Source organism: Nannobrachium achirus (genome assembly GCF_963921795.1).
Source record: "Nannobrachium achirus genome assembly, chromosome: 7".
Taxonomy (NCBI): domain Eukaryota; kingdom Metazoa; phylum Chordata; class Actinopteri; order Myctophiformes; family Myctophidae; genus Nannobrachium; species Nannobrachium achirus.
The window spans coordinates 71,615,269-71,620,757 of NC_137816.1; positions in this window are offsets into that span (position 1 = coordinate 71,615,269).

A 5,489-nucleotide genomic window follows, 5' to 3' on the forward strand; every position below is an offset into this window, starting at 1 on the left:
TCATATTGGCCCAGGGACTCTGGGCACAAACAGAAGCACAACTACCAAACGGAAAACACTCTGGACCAAACCAGATTATAAGAAAACAAAAAGAAAGCTACCTAACATACTGGAAAGAGACAACCCAAAACCAAAGCAAAATGGAATGCTATCTGGCACTAAGAAGAGAATATACGTTAGCAGAATATCTGAGCACAGTAAAAGACCCAAAACTTAGGAAAACCTTGACCAGGTACAGACTTAGCGAACACAGCCTTGCAATAGAGAAAGGCCGGCACAGACAGACCCCACTCCCAAGAGAAGATAGGCTATGCAACCACTGCACACAAAATGTGGTGGAAACAGAGCTACCAGGACTGTACCAGGACATTAGAGACACATACTGACCACCTGTCCACTGTACCAAGACATCAGAGACACATACTGACCACCTGTCCACTGTACCAAGACATCAGAGACACATACTGACCACCTGTCCACTGTACCAAGACATCACATACTGACCACCTGTCCACTATACCAAGACATCAGAGACACATACTGACCACCTGTCCACTGTACCAAGACATCACATACTGACCACCTGTCCACTATACCAAGACATCAGAGACACATACTGACCACCTGTCCACTATACCAAGACATCAGAGACACATACTGACCACCTGCCCACTATACCAAGACATCACATACTGACCACCTGTCCACTGTACCAAGACATCACATACTGACCACCTGTCCACTGTACCAAGACATCAGAGACACATACTGACCACCTGTCCACTGTACCAAGACATCAGAGACACATACTGACCACCTGCCCACTATACCAAGACATCAGAGACACATACTGACCACCTGCCCACTATACCAAGACATCACAGACACATACTGACCACCTGCCCACTATACCAAGACATCAGAGACACATACTGACCACCTGCCCACTATACCAAGACATCACAGACACATACTGACCACCTGCCCACTGTACCAAGACATCACATACTGACCACCTGTCCACTATACCAAGACATCAGAGACACATACTGACCACCTGTCCACTGTACCAAGACATCACATACTGACCACCTGTCCACTATACCAAGACATCAGAGACACATACTGACCACCTGCCCACTATACCAAGACATCAGAGACACATACTGACCACCTGCCCACTATACCAAGACATCAGAGACACATACTGACCACCTGCCCACTATACCAAGACATCAGAGACACATACTGACCACCTGCCCACTATACCAAGACATTAGCCTTACATTAAGACGACCCTGCAGTGACTTCCACATTGTGACGTGGGACGGCTGCAGGAGCGCCTTACTGACTTGTCAGACAGGTCGGGGGGGGCATGGTCGGCAAAACTGTAATTACGGCTCTACACATGCACACATGCGAAATATAGCACACCACAGAAGTTCTGCAAGATGTATGCTGCGGAAGCCTTGTTTAATGTACTAGAAGCTGGGCCGCCCTTCGGGCGGCCCAGCGTCTAGTCGGCGACCTGGCCAACTCGGAACAATGTAAATAGGGAATGAATGCCCCGCCCTTTAATGCAAACCCCATTATACCTGTTTTCATAGGACCCGTTTTGACCATTTGTCTGCCTGTGTCCATTTTTGCCCATATATGGAGATATCTGTATCTGTCTGTCGGTGTCCATTTTATGTCCATATATGGAGATCACTGCAGTTATAGTTCTGGGTCCATTTTATGCCCATATATGCCCATATATGGAGATATCTGTCTATCTGCATCCATTTTATGCCCATATATGGAGATCTCTGTATCTGTCTGTCTGTGTCCCTTTTATGCCCGTATATGGAGATCTTTGTGATTCTGCATCCATTGTATGCCCATATATGCCATATATGTAGATATCTGTTTATCTGCGTCCATTTTATGCCCATATATGAGATTTCTGTCGCTTTTTCAAACAATCGTGGGTCGGGTCGGGTTGAGGCCGAGCACTGCACTACCTGCTGCGGTGGGGAACGCACGTGCCGAATTTGAAATAGGGAATGAATGCCCCACCCTTTAATGCAAACCCCATGAATGCCCCACCCTTTAATGCAAACCCCAATATACCTGTTGTCATAGGACCCGTTTTGACCATCTGTTTGTCTTTGTCCACTTATGCCCATATATGAAGATCTCTGCACACACAGTACCGGTTGCGGAAAACTCTGATGTCAGACTTTATGCCCATATCTGGAGAACGCGCGTGCCGGTGGGAAGAAGGGTTCTCGAGATACGCGGATTACATACATACATACACATTCACAGAGATTTTGTGTTGACTCATGTGGCGTACGTGATGTCAGAGCCTTTTATGAAGTGATGTCACAATGACTCAGCGCTTGCGCCGATTTCCTCCGGAACAGCCTGATGTCAACAATCAGCTCCGCATAAGGAGATTCCGAACGTTTCGCGCCGGTTTTGGAAAACCGCGAGTCGGGTCGGGTCGAGGCCTGGCACTGCACTCCGCGCGGCGGCGGGGAACGCGCGTGCCGAATCTGAAGCCGGTGGGACGAACGGTTCTCGAGATACGCGGATTACAAACAAACAAACAAACAGACAGAGATTTGTCGCATTTATAGATAGATTAGTCCCTATTTTTAAATAAAATGAGTTTTTACTAAGTGTGTGTCGATTCCAAATGGAGCATCACTGGTTTGGTTAAACATGGCTGCACGGACTAATTAATTATAATACATTAAACAAGGCTTCAGCAGAAGTCGCATACATCTTGCAGAACTCCCAGCTCCTCCTCCTCCTTCTCAGGCCTGCCCACCCCTCCCCTCCCCAACCCCCACTCGTTCTGAGACCTGCTTACACAGATCTGCCCATAAACTGAGAAAGACACAAATTCATCTAAAAATATCTAGGCTACATTTCACTTAAACGCCAGAGCTTAACTCTGCATGTAAATAAGACTTTTTTTAATTAATGTGAGAGATCGTCAGGTCATTTGCAGGTTAGACATTTATTTAGAACTTGAATATCTCAAAAGTAGTATTTCAGCATGGCATCATTCTATAAGCCATATCTTCAAAACTGTTGGGTCAATCTCAACAACCAATATATCATTTTGTAGCTATAATCTCCAAAATTTTCAAAAAATGAAAATGAGAAAAAATGCAATAAGTAGCCGTCAGCTGCGCTGGGACACCAATGGTCAGAAATAGGGCTTTGTGAGGATAGAACGTGCTGGTGGGACACCAAAAAAATACATAGGCCTACAAATTGGAAAAAAATAAAATCCATGGAGTAGTCCCTTTAAACAATGAAATAAAGAAATGAAGCTTCAGTGTTACTTTATGAAGGACATGGGAGTCAAGTTGCTGCTCAGCTGTAGTCACATGTTCTCATACCTCATTAACATATCTGCTGGTCATTATGTCACATGACTGCCATACTCCAATCAAAGCTCTCAATCAGTAGGGAAGGCTCCTTTAAATACGGCTTGCTTTCTCTACCAATGCTCGGTTTACGAAGCTTCGGAATCATTTGCTGCTTGTTTCCTCCTCCACCCCAGCCTCCACCTTTGCACCATCAGTCTGGCTAAGCTCAAATACTTGGTGATTGTCTGATTAAGTTACATGTCAATGTGGTTAAAGGATCAGGTCACCTCTGGGACAACCAGATCTTATTTTATTGTTGTGTGGGACACGATCAACACAATCCTGAATAATCTTTTGTGTTCAATCTGTGTTTTTAGATATGTTAGTATTTCAGCATGCTACAACTGGTCATATGATGCATTTTGCATCATATGACCAGTTGTAGCATGCTGAAATTGGCTGAAATACTAAAATATCTAAAAACACAGATTGAACACAAAAGATAATTCAGGATTGTGTTGATTGTGTCCCACACAACAATAAAATAAGATCTGGTTGTCCCAGAGGTGACCTGGTCCTTTAAGCTCAAATATTGTGATTTTGACTAATTTTCATGTCAATGTTGTTAAGCTCAATACTGTGATTTTTTTCTTTTTTTACTATGTTACATGTCATGGTTATTGCTATTGTATGGGGGGGGGGGGGGGTATTGCTTTGCGTTCCTTGGTTTTGCTTAGCATGCTTAGAAAAGCCTGCACGAAATTCAGGGAGCATCTCTGAACGCAGAGCCCTTCAAACACCAAGATCAACCGTATTTGACCTGCGTTCCATTTATGGTCAAATCTTCTTGACGTGAAAGTTCCTGCCTAAACCATTGTTTTAAAGGTTAAATAAAGAACCATTATTTTTAAAGTTCCACTGTCAAATAAAGAACCATTATTTCGGGGTGTGTTTGTTGGAGAAAGCGTTTTGTTTACGTTTGTTCAGATGATGACATCATCATCTTCATCATCATCATCCTCACTCTGCTCTGCAATTAATCATTCTGACTGCTTTACTCTCACTAATGAGACCCTGTTGTCAGCGGGTGTCTCTCTCTCTCTCTCTCTCTCTCTCTCTCTCTCTCTCTCTCTCTCTCTCTCTCTCTCTCTCTCTCTCTCTCTCTCTCTCTCTCTCACACACACACACACACACACACACACACACACACACACACACACACACACACACACACACACACACACGCGTCATATGGAAAATGTTCACTAATTAGCACACCTGCTAATTACCATGACGACGCGTCAACGACGCGCCAGAGCGGCGGCAGAAAGTACTGGAGTACAAAGTACTCGAGTACTTTGTACTCCAGTAGTCAAATGTTTTACTTTAAAGGAGCTATAGTCAACTTTTTCTTGAAAAACGGATGCTAAAATAAAAAGAATGTTTCGAAAATAAATATATTATACATGTGTTTCTATTCAAAAATGACCACAAAAAGCGTAAAATAATGATAAAATAATCATTTTGGCCATTGTCGGGCCAACGCTTTGTTTACATCCTAGTCTAACACTATCAAAGAATATTATTCTTATTTTATGCTTTTTGTGGTTATTTTTTAATTGAAACACATATATGAAGCTTATTTTTTTTATAAAATATTTTCGAAACATTATTTTAATTTTAGCATCCGTTTTTCAAGAAAAAGTTGACTATAGCTCCTTTAAGTAAATGTATCAATACTGCTGAGTTGAGATGCACGTTACAAAGTAAACGTCTAAAAAAAGAGTGTTTTTCACCATGCATATTCTGTGTCGCTCAGATCCTGGTCTCGACGAATCAGAAAATATTTAGTGTGGCCTTTCTTTCAAACAAATAAAGCCACGTTCCATAATGTCGGGGTGGTGGCAGTCTTGTTGTTTAACTCGCGTCTCTTCTTGTTTAATCACAGTCATGGAGATCCGACATTTGCGTCAATTAATTCATTATTTATTTGCGCCTTAACTTCGTCACATAAACATAAACTCTGTATTTATAAAACTAAAAAAGAGCCTGCTGCGGTCAACAAACTGTGACGCTTCCCCGTCTAACATCAAACCCCAGTCAGGGTGTCACACATTTCTT